Consider the following 14707-nt stretch of genomic DNA (forward strand, 5'->3'; position numbering starts at 1 on the left):
AACAAAGGTTATTTTCCTTAGTAGAATAAAGAAATAATTGAGGCCAGAGGTACTGTGGAAAAGCCGAGATCAGAGAATAGTCCATGTTGACTAAGATCCTTTAATTAGCATGTTTTCTTCTCCAGAACCTCTGTTCTTTCTCACAGCCACATCTTAGATCTTTCCAAGTTCTGGACTGACAGTTTTATTTTTAGGTATTTATTTTTAGTGCCTGGGACTTGAAGCCTCCATTGTCTTTCCATGCCACCGCAGAAGTTCTGGCCTTCCCTGGTGGTCCTGAAGTCCAAGTGAGTCTGCGTGAGTCACGACCCCGCATACCTGGCCCCTCTCTGGGACTGGGTGAGCTTCGGGGTTCTGGAAGGCAGTGACGGCATGCATGTTGTAGGTGGACGGGTGGGCTGAGGATAGATGGGTCAAAGAGAGAGAAGTGGACACTCTTGTAGCCAAGTAAACACCACAACACTGGCTGACTACAATTTCCACTGCCCTTATATTTTGGAAGATTTAGAACTGCTAAAAAATGCTAACTCCCATTGACTCCTCACTTTCATGAAAAAATTAAAATGGAATAGCGGTTGGACATTGTGTTAACACGTTGGTTGTCATCATGAAGCTTTCAAACTAAAAATTACTCTTTCAATTCCCAATCACTAAGAAGAACCTCTCACCTTTTATCCTGAGAAGGAAGTAAATGTGTCATATGCAAACAATTTTGATTTATGTGTTTGGTTGACATTTCTATGCTGGGCCCTGTTAGCCAGCAGCAAGGAACAGACATTGCTCTTGCCCTCAGGAGGCTTTACGTCTGATGAACTAATCACAGAGAATAAAACTAATCAGCAGAGGCTAAAATGCATAACCTGGTCCCACGTATCCAGAGTCCCAGCTGCCAAACCTCATTTTAGTTAAGGCAAGAAAAGAGAAGGAATGATCCATATGTGTGTCTCATAAAGATTTATAATTTCACTCAAAAAGTTTTCTGGATCAAATGTGTATATTTGGTCATATCCTAATAGTATATTAGTAATGATAAGTCATATTTTTATTCCTAATACTATCACTTTCTGTATGAGGAACCTGAGACTCAGAGACATTTCAGTGACCAGTTCAGGTCACACGAGACCCATAAATAAAAGAGCTGGGAATCAGAGTCATCCTACGCCACACACCCTTTCTCCTTTCTCTCATAAAATCAGTCTTGCTAGAATTGGCAGAAGACAAGAGATCCAGCATAGCTAGTCTGTTCTGATATGAGTCAAAGAAAAATCTACAAGTCCTAACTTCATATGTTCCGTCAAGGCAAAGAATTTCAGAGGTTTTTATAGACATCGGTATTTTGGTTTCTGAGATCTAGCAATGACACGGGAAAAAAGGGAGGGAGGAAAAACATGGAGCATGTTGATTAATTTCATGGGGGTACAGTCTTTTATAATAGAATCCCAAGATTAATGACGAGCTGTGTGTTGAAATAAGGGAATTACTGCATTCCTGTTTTGCTAACTGTGAGGAATAGGATTAGAACAACATTTGTGAAACTACAAATCATAGAAGTGCATTAAAGTGCGTGTTTTTCCTTATAGAAGCTTGAATGATTGACTATTGGACCAAGCAGCAAATCTCAGCATGCCTCTAACATTTACTAATTACTGAAGTGCAGTTAGGACAACAAAGAAACCTGAAAATACTTGGGAGTACCATTAAACAAACAGACTGTTCCAAAGCCAGGTGCTGCGTTTTCTCTGCCTTTTTAAGCTCTCGTTCATAGTCTATATTATTCCTTAAATGGTTTGTATTAGAAAGCCTATGCAGTCAGGCTTTCTTCCTCAAAAGGAGTGATGCAAATTCTGATTTATCTTTTTTTTCTTATAGCCTTGTCACGAAAACGTCATCAACAGACTGGCATCACCGGTAGTGGGGAAAAAATGCGGGATCTCAGGCCCCAGCCAGACCTACTGAATCAGAGTCTGCATTTTTATAAGATCCCCATGTGATTGCAAGCACAGTACAGTTTGACCAAAACCAGTCTTTCAGGGCATCAGAACAATTATATGAAAATTAGTTGTGTAAGGAAGCTAAGGGTGACTTACAAATCTAATAGTGTAAATGACTTAGACTCTTAGAGCAATTGTCAAGAGATTATTGATGGAATATCTATTTCTAGAGCCCCCACTGTGCTCTAGGCACAGAGTAAAGTGGATAGATACCACAGTGCATTGCACTGGCCGACATGTTACCTTTCTTTATATTTGTGGCTTATTTTTCCCTCTTTAGTTTCAAACGTCTCAAATCCCAGTGAGGAGAGGACTGTCTAATTTTCGATTGGTCAGTCAGATCACACCTCCCATGAACACATGCACATATGCAAACATTGCATTAACTAAAACTCATCTCAGGTGGGTTCTTTGCTTATGGATGGGACCTGTCCAGAAACTCTCATACAATTGCAAAAATAAAGTAAAAGACTTTCAGTATCGATGCTCTAAAATTGATATGGTTGTTCTTCCCGAGCATGACAGGAGCCCGTGGAGAGCAGTTATGGCTGCATCCACCCCCCTCATCCTGCCTGGACGGATGGACTCCCAGGCTACGGAAACAGAGACTTCTCTAGATTTCCAGTGATGCTGTGTTGCGTGTACCAGTTCTTCCCCCGTCGTTCCCTATGTTGGTTTCCTGGCTTCAACATTCACATCTCTGTCGCTAAGGAGGTTTTCTTGTCATTGTCTTTTTAGGACCCCTTCATTTTAACACTTTTCATTCACGGCACTCAGAAACACTAAAAGCAGCGTAGTGACGGGCGAAGAGGGAAGACCGTCCAGCACCTCGTTAGGACCATCAGGCACACTGGGTCTCCATTCGCCACCGTGAGAAACCAGAAGGGTAAGTGGTGTCTGTTTTCATTTTCTGGGAGGCAGTGGAAAAGTTCAGTGAATTAGTGGCATCAGATGAAGACTTGTAATATTGCCATTGTTATTGTCTTCCTTGTGTGAATGGAAACATATGGGCTGGTGGAGTTTAAGTGCATCCAGAATACCAGCTAGACTGAGGACTTCAAGATATAGACGTGAAGCAGTGGTTCTCAACCCTGGCTGCACATTAAAATCACCTGGGGAGCTTTGCATATGCACTAGTGCTGCAGCCGCACCCCTATAGATTCTGACCCAATTGTTCAGGGATGGGGACCTGGCGCTGGCCTCATGCAGACGTGTGTGTGTGTGTGTGTGTGTACCTCAATATATATATGAATATATGTACATGTGTATGTATTCATATTCATACAATGTCTATCATTATCTCATTACTTTCCATATAGAGCTTCAGTCGTCTCTCTCTCTTGAGTATATCTATATAAATATATGCATACAGAGACAATGATAGCTCTTTATCTGGATCAGAACTCGGAACCGTTGGTTTTTATTTTTCATAAAAACTGTCATGTTTTAAAACTGCATAAAATTTGGCATGTGATAACTTAGCTCTTAGGTTTCTGAAATTACAAGGTACAGTTTACAAAGTTTCTCAGTCCGGGTGACCGCTATGCTAAACTATTATGCTATTTAAAAACTCCATAAAAAAATAACAATGGTCTATGTAAAATAATAATGTGTTTATGTTATGCGATTCAGGTTATTGATAACATTTTAGTTTCCAATTGGATACTTGGCATCAAGTCAGACACAAAAATCGGTTTCGAAGTTAAAATCAATGCCATAGCAGTGAGTTAATGGATTTACTGGTTACAGGTAGGCGAAATCAACAAAAAGTATTTACAACCATGTAGCAAGAGAATCCATACCGCTTAAAAGATGATTTTTAAGCCTCAAATAAGTTTATGTTCATTATCTCACTTACTCGTAATTAAAGCCCCTGAGGGCTGCCTTATTTTGATTTTACTGTTGTGGCAACTCAGGCTGTGAGAAGCTGACAGTCAGCTGGGGTAACGAGCTGGCTGAGTCAGGCTTTGCGTCTGGGTCCTCTGGCCCCGAGTTCAGGGCTCTCACGGTACTCATAGCTGCTGCCAGCCTGTTCCAGCCGCGTCTCTAACCAGGGACACAAAAGCGCAGCCACGGCCTCGCCCTTGGCACGATTTCTGAAGTACTGTTCGTTTCAGCTCATGCGCGCTGCGAGCCATGGTGTCCTTGACATAAAGCCCAAACGTGGAGTCCCTTTCTTTGTTCCCTTCAGGGACTATTACATCTGATATTACTTAAACTGGCGAGTGATAAGGCTTACTGGACATGCTGAAAAACGACATCGGGGATTTCGCTACGGAAACAAAATACATATTGGCAGAAATTTAGCATTTGGTAAAGAACAGCTTGAGTTCCTTCCATCTGCCACACTGACTTTCTTCACACTTAACCAAAATCATACAGCAACCCCAGCACAGAGCAGATGAAATATGGAAACAAGTGTGAAGGGAACAGGTCAAAGGGGCCCGGTGACTCAGAGATTAGCCACTGGCGTCTCACTTCTGGGATCCAGGACGTCATGAAAAGTTCCCCGTTGCAGTGCATAAACCCATCAAAGATTTAGTGCCCCCGTCAGCATTCAGAGCATTGCCGTAAGGAGGCTGGGCCACGGCTGAGCCTAAAAATGAAATACACCACTGCTATTTATGTCCCTCTGGTTTACACGCTGGGGCACTAGGAGCAGATCTGTGTTCAAAGCCCTGTAGCACAGGCTTGTTTCCTTACGATAATACTATATTTTTTTCCTATCATAAATTCTAGTCTTTCCCGTAAAAACAAGTCTTAGAAAAATATTCTATCTTGAAAGAAAATCATAAAGGACATGTGGGGAATGTGGAATTTCGGACTTTGTTTTCAGAATCCAGATAGACATACCCTTTGACCAAATTATGCAATGGTAATTTATGTTCAATTATTTTAGAAATGCTTCTCTTTGAACAAATGCATACCATTATGTGTTCATGTCTAGAATTTGTTTTTAATCCAAAGAAACAACGTGGCCTAAAGTATTGTGAGTTTTCAATTACTTATGCTTCTGTAAATTTTGTTGGTATACAAAATGGATCACTGTTTGGAAATGCATAAACTTATAGAAAAATAGTTAGGGGCAGTATTCATTGTGGATGAGTTGAATAAGAGGATATGTTAATGGCACTTTAACAAGGATAAAGTTGGCTAGATGTCTATGGGCGTTTTGGTAACTCATTAGTCCTCAGTATTACTGTCTAATGACCTCTAGCATTATAATACTTCTAGCAAGCAATAATGTTCAGGGTATCTACTTGGCTTCAAGCTCTGTAGTGTCGTCAAGATTGCAGATCTCTCTGTAAGTCACCAGTCATTTCATACACTGAGTGGATAGTACTGATTAGAAGACAGATCCTTTATTTGAAGGAGTGTAAGTTATCAAGATTGTGAGCAGAAATACAATATAGAAGCCAGTGAGCTCAAGGAAACAAGTACAGGCCAATGAAAACTTGAGGCTAAACAGTCAAAATAAGAAAGGGGGAAACTGTGGAATGTTTATATTTCTGCAATCACAAAACTGAGATGAGCCAAAAACTTAAGTGAGAGTTTAACTAAATAGAGTTAAAATCTGATTAACGATGATGGTACACATGTACGATTTCTGGTTGTATTGCAAATAAGATGTGCACTTTTATGCTAATGAAATCACCATGGAAATACAGCATGCAAACAAAAGGAAGAATGATTGGAGTAACTGGAAAGAGTAATTGGTTACCTCCATTTGGGGGAAGGCCCAGGAGGTGACGAGAAGGATCTGCACCACCGCAGGATTAGGCTAGATTGTCTTCGGCTTGTGTGGTAGTAGGAACTTCTAGGTGTGGCACTTCCCAGCTGTTCTTCCTGTGACCTCGGTCAAAGTCACTATAAGCAGTAGTTTCATTTCGTCATATTGTGACCTGTTTCAAAAATTCGCATCACTGAAGGGGCACCTGGGTACCTCAGTTGGTTAAGTATCTGCCTTTAACTAATGAATCTTTTTTTTTTAAAGATTTTATTTATTTATTCGACAGAGATAGAGACAGCCAGCGAGAGAGGGAACACAAGCAGGGGGAGTGGGAGAGGGAGAAGCAGGCTCATAGCGGAGGAGCCTGATGTGGGGCTCGATCCCATAACGCCGGGATCACGCCCTGAGCCGAAGGCAGACGCTTAACCGCTGTGCCACCCAGGTGCCCCTAACTAATGAATCATTCATTGAACACCACATCAAAAACTAATGATGTACTATACAGTGGCTAACTGAGCATAGTAATAAAATAAAATAAAATAAAATAAAATAAAATAAAATAAAATAAAATAAATTGAAAAAAAAAAAAAAAGGATATGCCTTTGGCTCAGGTCATGAACCCAGGGTCCTGGGATTGAGCCCTGCATCAGGCTCCCTGCTCAGCGGGGAGTCTGCTTCTCCCTCTCCCTCTGCTTCTATCCGTGCTCATTCTCTCTCTCTCTTTCTCTGATAGATAACTAAAATCTTTTTTAAAAAAAATTCACATCACTGAAGAAACTGGGGGAAAGGTTGAAACACGTTCTCCTGGCTTTAAGGCATTGGAATAATAATGGCAGTCTGGTAATTAAAGTTTATGCTCTCGCTGATACTGTGTGCCTTATGGTGGCTTACTCAGAAGGGACAGTGGTTAGAGAAGAGGAGGTCAACACAATGAACATAGTCTGTTTACAGCAACTGATGCAAACCTACTAGTGTGTTCTACCTGAAATATTATCGTAACTTGGAAACGCTCTGTATTGAAAGGGTGGTGTGGTGTAACAGACTGGTTTAGGTGCAGGGTACATTGCCCTCGGTTTCATCTATTTGAACAAACAGATCATATATCACACCCCTTAATCTGTAACTTTGACTGTACTCATTTTAGAACTTAAAGAGAATAAAAAGTTTGTCATGGATGTAATTGTTAGCTAGTTATATTTCTGATTTTATTCTTGTCTGTTGCAGGTCTGGATCTGTATCGTCTATGTCTTATCAACCCAATAAGGAAGGGCCTCCTTGTGATAATTAAACTTGCCCATCACTACAACTAAACACTTTGAGCAGAATAAATAAATCACTTTGAGCATAATATCCTCATAGCACAGGTATCAGTAATGTCATCTATATACAATAGCAGAAAAGACCAAATTGCCTTGTCCTTTATTGTCATCAGCAAAAGGTTCCATCCTCCTTTTTTCTTAGATGTAATTTCTAGACTTTTATTTTTTAAGTGTCATGATCTAATCAAAGTGACCATAAAAGAAGAAGGCATTTTTTAAATGGGTGCTTCTACCTTTCAGTATTTTTTGACATTAAAAAAATTTATAATTGGGGTAAAATACACACAAGTTAAACTTTCCCACGTTACACTAAATGTGCAGTTCGATGGTCATAAGCATATTCACACTGTTGCACAACCAATACCCAGAACTTTTGAATCTTGCAAGACTAAAACTCTAAACCCATTAAATGGCTCCCATTTCCTCTTCCTCTCAGCCCTTGGCAACCACCATTCTACTTTCTGTTTCTATGAACTTGACTATTCTAGATACCTCATGGAAGTGGAATCACACAGAGTTTGTTTTTGTGTGACCAGCTTGCTTCACTTAGCATAACATCCCCAAGATTCATGCATGTTGCGGTATGTGTCAGAATTTCCTTCCTTTTAAGGATGAGTAATATTTCTTTCTTTTTTTTTTTTTAAAGATTTATTAATTGGTTTGAGAGAAAGAGAAAGCACACAGAGGGAGAGGGAGAAACAGACTCCCTGCTGAGCAGGGAGCCCGACGCGGGGCCAGAACCCAGGACCCTGGGATCATGACCCGAGCCGAAGGCAGACGCTTAACCACCCAGGCGCCCCGAGGATGAGTAATATTTCATGCTATATTATACTACATTCCGTTTATCCGTTCATCTGTTAATGGACAGCTGAGTTGCTTCTACCTTTTGACCATGGTGAATAATGCTTCTCTGAACATGCAAATACCTCTTTGGGACTCTAAGCATCTTTTAAATACCTTACTTCCCAAACTGTATAATAAGACAAAAGATTATTTCTACCTTAACTGAAGTCACTGCTCATCATGCTAAGAATACAAGTTTCAAGGGTTAAGTTTGTGAATTGTCTTAGTCATTATATGTCTTCCATCTGTATCAATACAGAGTTTGAAGAAGTCATTTGAAACAGCACAGCCAGCCCCATCTCCCTACCCTTTCAATCCTCTGTTCTTACCCCACTGTTGCAGAGATGCTGGTGTCCAAGGGAGTGGGGCCACGTGGGGAAGGGGACCAGAGATGGTGGGCAGAAGGGACAGTCTGAACAGTTGAGAGACTCATCACGCTGAACAAAGAGTTAATTAATCAAACTGCTGAAAGTGATGAGAACCAGATTTTTCACTGTCTTGGAAGAGATTTACAGATCTAGAATGGGGGAAAGCTAAAAATAACCTTAAGATATTGGTTTGGAAATGAAAATGTCAGGAGAAATTTATGTGTGTGTGTATGCATACATACATATATAAGTATAAATGCATACATACAAACATAGAAATGGTTATAGATTTATGTGTATTCATGTGTATATATGGATATAAATGTGTATGTATACATATATGTACATATGTATATTATCTACCTTTGTCAGTTTGGAATAATGGCACCGAGAGCAATGAATACACCGAGCATCCAAACTTTGGGTTCCAAATACTATCTTTCACTAAAAGAGTCAAGGATTTGGGCATAAATAGCTGATTCTGTGGCTGGATCAGGGAAAGTATAAAATTACCATGGAACAACTTATGCCAGAAAGTAAGGAAATGCTTATGGAATGATGAGGGCATATCAAAAGGACAAGACACATAGGCACCTTGACAGCGTGCCCCCTGAACAATCTAGGTCAATTTGGTCTCAAAAGAGTACTGGACTATAACTCATTGAATAAAGTGGAAATCCTTGAAACCCTACAAATATAAAGAAACAAATAAGGGAACATGGAAAGCTTTTTCTTACAGTGAGATGCCAATGAATAACTGTAGAGAAAATGATTAAAATGAGTGGTAACCATTTGGATATCATCAAAGCAGTAATTAGGGTATCATTAGGAGTCATGTCCAGATGCTAAGGGGCGATTCAAGGTTTGCTGAGAAATGTACTATAAAAATATTCCTCCACAAACTACTAATCAAATAAAGAGCAGGAAATAGTGACTTATAGTGGAGAAACCTGATAGACTCAGACTTGGCAAAATGATCAGGGCAAACTCAAGAATTGAAGGACAAACTCCCACCAGTGTGCTTCCTGACATGATGCACTAAGAAAGACTCAGCATCCTATCTGTAGAATCCCTGTCAAGAATGCAAGACCTAGGGGCGCCTGGGTAGCGCAGTCGTTAAAGCGTCTGCCTTTGGCTCAGGGCGTGATCCCGGCGTGCCGGGATCGAGTCCCACATCGGGCTCCTCTGCTATGAGCCTGCTTCTTCCTCTCCCACTCCCCCTGCTGTGTTCCCTCTCTCGCTGGCTGTCTCTCTGTCACATAAATAAATAAAATCTTTAAAAAAAAAAAAAAAAGAATGCAAGACCTAAGGCTGGTCCCGAAGATGGTCAGATAACCAGGTTGAGGTCATCCTACAGATTGAAGCTTGCACTCTGGAAGAGCCTCTAGCCCATGAGAGACGCGGTAATATTTAAGAACTCTTCAGATCGAGGGAGCCTAATGCAACATGACAACTAGATGCAATCGGTGTGCTTATACAGATCCTGGACGATATGGAAAAAAGGCATTCTTGGACCCATTGATGAAACTTGAAACACGTCTGCGGATTGGATGCTCGTCATATCAGTGTTGCTTTCCTGATTGGGAGGACTGGATGGTGGTAATATTAGAAGGTTCTCCTTGCTCGAGGAACATAATCAAGATTTTCTGGATTTGACTTCTGGCTGGAGTCTTTCATGCCACTACTAGGTTGGGCACATTAAATAATCTCTTTTCTTAAGCCTTGACTTCTTGATCTGAAGAATTCAGGCAGCAAGGTTATTACAAAGATTAAATGAGATAATGCACATAATACTCTTAGCATGTTGTACAGCCAAGTATATTTGGCTGTCAGCATGTTCTTACTCTCTGCCTCCTTATTCTCAGGACACTTCTCTCTCTCTCCCTTTAGACACTGTGGTCTTCTCAGGCCAAACGGCACTTTTAGTTGTCTTACATGCAGCGTGTTACACAAGGTCTGGCACTTACCAGGGACTCATCTATCTTACCAGAGTGTGTTGACTGATCACTGATTGATACATCCCACTGGGGAGAGCTGACAGGCCATGGTGCTTACGCAGAACATGAAAGCAAAATTATACTGAACGTTGTTTTAATTTTTTTTTTTTTGAATCTTGGTCCGTTTAGAATCATAAGGGAAATCACAGAAAAAGAAGATTTTCTGTACACCGTCTACTGCCTGCCTTTCAGATCCTTGACCAAAAAATGTCACAAGGGCAGCCTTTCCTGAAAACATTTGGCACTTTTGCCTCAGTGTGGCTGGAAAGCATCAGCAAAAAATTGTCTTTAAAAAAACCTCCTATGCATTTTGTGTAAAGACATACGTTTTAGTTTAGAGCAAAGGATAAAAAGATTTAAAATAATGTGTGCCATTGGAAGATTTCGAGATCACCTGAATTCTATCCTCATAACAAATTACTTGTGAAAGGAGCAGCCAGAAAATAAATCTCAGTTCAGCAGGATTTACTTAAGAGTTTAAAATGAAAATAAAGTAAACCAATGGAATAGAACCTCCTTCATCCTGCTTTTGCACTCTCTTCCCGAAAAACGGACACGAAACTAGCAAAGCCATTCCATGATGAGTTAGACCACAGGGCTTGTTCAAAGTCACCTTTTTGGTAGATGCTGTCTATTGCTTGTGATTCAAATGATCTTATTTAAATGAAACTATAATAAGCAATTTGATGTTATCTGAAATTTTTGAATACATAAAAATCAAGCAGCATTAAAAACACTTAAATTCTAATATCAGAACCACTTTACAGAAAAAGAAAATTGTGGAGCAGCTTTGTGGGAAAGCTATTCTGAATAAAGAAAACACAAAGGGGTTTTCATATAAATTCTCAACTTGAAACAAACCACTTCACCACCCACTGGCCCAGAGCAGATTACAAACGCTGACACGCTGAGCATTCGGTAGCATCTCTTTCTGCTACCATGCAGATATGTTAGTTCTTACTGTTTTTAAATGAGGACAAGAAGTCTTAAAAGCAGTCAAGATTTAGATGAAGTTGGGAAGAAAAACCTTGTCTCCGGAAGAGTTTGCGGTTCTGAGGACTTTTTTGAAATCAGCGTGATTCTGTACGTATTCCGCATGCTCACATATCCTCTATTTTGTGCAAGATTTTTGGAAGGTAGAAGGCTATATTTTAATTTTTCCATTCTTCTACTCTTCAAGTGGAGAAATTTACTTTTTGTTGATTAATATACATAGGGTGCGTGTGGAACACTTGACAGCTGAGATGCTCCTTTAGGCCTCTCTCCTCAGAGCCTGTGTGGGTTATGTAGTAAAGAAAATGAACCCTTGCCCAGGCGTTAAGAGACAGGTACTAGTCCCAGCTTGACCACTAATGCTCTTTGTGAGACTCGCCTAGTCCCTACACCTCCTTAGAGAGTCTCAGTTTCCTTCTATAAAAAAAGCGCGGGAGTCTTGGTAGCCCCTCAGAATCCATTGCTGAGGCAAGTTTTAATATTCAGTCTTCAAAGACTCATCTGTGTCATTCATTGCTTTTCATTTGCAGGGATACGGATGTAGTTTGGCGTATTTCCTTCGTCTTTTATTACGACATCTGCCATATTCTTTTGCAGCAGTTCAGTATGGGTCCCCTCAGATGAACGAGGAGCAACTTGGGAACGAAGGCCATGCCCTTTCTACCCTTGTACTCTTGCAGACTGAAAAGAGTCATGATAGAGTAAATGGAGCTCAGATTTTAAAATCAGAGAGATTTGGGTTTAAATCCTGACATTACTCTGCTATGGTCACAGCAGACACACTCCAACTTTTAATGCCTAGACAATTTAGAAAGGGGCTGGTGGGATCAAGGGAACCAGAAGATTCTAAGGCAGCAAGGGACTACCACCAGCAGGAAACCATTATTATCCTTTGACCAGGAAAGCAAAAGAAAATGAATGGTATTTTCCCAGAATGCTGAGAGAACGTGGTGTCCTGGGAAAAGGGACCCCCAATAGAATCTGGAATTGTAGAGAAGTGCAGTAATGCCAGAACCATTGTGAGGCAGAGGAAAGCCAAGGGAATAAATATCCCACACAGTTTCTCTTCTCACCCTTTGATCTGCTAGCGCCTTCCATTGGCTGAACCCAATGGGTTCAGAAGGCAGAGGGCAAAGAAATCTAAGTGATGGGATGTGTAGAATTCAGATTCTCGGGCACAGGAGAAGGCAGAGAAAGATGGAGAATAGAATTGCATGGGAAATGGAGTATAATAGCCTCCTAGCTTTCCAATCACGGGGACATTTATAAATCACTGAACCTAAGTTTATAGTAAAACATTGATGCTACTATCTTTCAAGGCAGTATGATAATTAAAAACGAAAATACATATAAAAGTGGTTAAGTTGTGGAGACGCTTGATAAAAAAATACAACTTCCATTTACTTGTTGAATCAACAGACAAACAGATGAGTAATATGGGGCAGACCAACTCTGGCTTCTGTGGGCCTAGCCCAGTGGAGCTGTTGGCACCCACACACACCACGGTGTGCTCGGCCATCATACGGCCACAGTGTTCTCTGAATAGAGAATGCACTGATCTTCTACAGGAAAAGCTTGAAACTCACGAGTATGGAGTGGAGCTATGATCAGCATGGCTTGTGATAACACAGGCTGCCCAGGTTTGCTGTGCGGTCAGGCGCACCGTCTACGCACTGTCACTTGCCTAGGGACCACTTCCTGTGTGAGGGCTCTGACTTGTCTTTTGAAGCCTTCTTATTGATTGCTAACCACTCGAACACAGCAAACTAACAAAAGAAAAAGAAAGCGTCATGATCAAGTCGGGCATCACTGTCTAATTAAAAGGAATAGTGCAGAGAGAAAATGTTGAGCAACAACAAGGAAATTCGCTGGCCCCACTGATGGAGGCCAGGACATGAAAATATCCATAGGAGAATCAGCTCCGTTGAAGAAGATTTATGCAATGAGCATTTCTCAGCTACCTAACTAGTCAGTAATTCTGGTAACACCTCAAAATTTTTGAAGTTTTTATTAATTGAAAATAAAACCATTTTAAATGAACAACTATAAGAAGTTCTCCATAGACTCAATTACCACCATTTCTTAGGGAGGCTTAGGGTTAGGTGTTCCTTTATTGTACTGCAATGAAAGAAAAAAACATTTCTGATGTATAAGTTTATTATGATTTACTTTCCCTGTCTTGAAACAATTACCACCTTTTAAAAATAATTTAATCATCTAAACCAGAGTTTCTCAACCTTGTGATACCCACCGTTTAGACAAGGTAAGTCTTTGTTGTAGGAGCTGTCTTGTGTGTTGTAGGATAATTTAACAGCACTTCCAATCTCTGCCACTAGATGCTAATATCACCCCTTCCCAAGTTGTGACAACCAAAAATGTCTCCAGGACATTGCTAAATGTCCCCTCGAAGCAAAAAGTGTCCTTTTTGAGAACCACTAATCCAGGCTGCCCTATTGCTAAGTGAGTTCAAGGTCCGTTTATTCAAGGTGCTGTCTATTAATTATAGGAAAGAAGCAGTGTATTTTATAAAGGTTTTATGTTAATATCTGCATGACCGTTAGTTTGGGAACTAACCAGAGAAGAAGCATAGTGTAAGTACTGGAACTAGGGTGTGTTAATACAGTTCTGTGCTCAGGGTCCAGCAGGAAGGGTTGAGGTGTGGCCACTGCTTCGAAGTATAATTTTTATTGTGCGAACCTAACTTTCAACCTCTTACCAAAATGAAGTAGAAAGATTTCTCTACATCATTATGACATGGATTGAATTGACTTCTGCGATTTTATTTCAGTTAGTCCACCTAGAAGAAAAGAGAGAAAGACATCGTGTAGAAGTCGACCGCTGCTATCTTCCATCGTGTAGAAGTCGACCCAGCGTCTTCCGGGATGACACCATATTGATGGAGTGTGACGGTGCTCCGTCCTTACGTGGTGAGCATTTCACAGCCAGAGATTCCGGGTGCCTTGATCACTCAGAGTTGAGCAGATTCGGAAGTTGCCTTAGACTAACCAAGTCCAGATGAGACTGGTAGATAAACCCAAAAGCCCATTTCAAAATCTATAACACATACATTTATAAGATAATTAAGAAACGTTGCAGAGTACTGCGACAGCTGTCAGCATCATGCCGTCCACTTCGGCGAAGTCCTTCAGGGCCAGTAAGAAACGGACCCTGGAAGGCGAATGTTTCCCCTGATGGCACCTTGTCAATCAAGGAATCAGAGCAGGGACAGTGAGATGAGCAATTGATGGCACCCATTTACAACTGTTTTGCGAGCTATACCTTCAAAGGGTAAGGTACCTGGTTCTCTCCAGTTTTCTGATTTTGGCACCTGCTGTCTCAAAGTCGTGGATTAAAACTGACCCACTCTGACCTCGTGACTCTTTTTTCTGCACACCATGCACAACAGTGAACACATTCTGTCTTCACACGGATAATGCCTTTGTTTCAGATACAAACACCATAATTC

General features: G+C 40.8%; 1 long non-coding RNA gene across 1 annotated transcript; it reads left to right on the forward strand.

Moving 5' to 3' along the window:
- The first annotated feature begins 200 nt into the window (after positions 1-200).
- LOC123793135 (uncharacterized) lies at positions 201-10675 on the forward strand. Its single transcript, XR_006779861.2, has 4 exons — positions 201-287; positions 2730-2877; positions 6946-7085; positions 7687-10675. It is a non-coding gene; the product is annotated as an uncharacterized LOC123793135 (long non-coding RNA).
- The last annotated feature ends 4032 nt before the right edge of the window (positions 10676-14707 follow it).

This window comes from Ursus americanus, chromosome 13, assembly GCF_024610735.1.
Source record: "Ursus americanus isolate L20-20 chromosome 13, mUrsAme1.1.p, whole genome shotgun sequence".
NCBI classification, from domain to species: Eukaryota; Metazoa; Chordata; class Mammalia; order Carnivora; family Ursidae; genus Ursus; species Ursus americanus.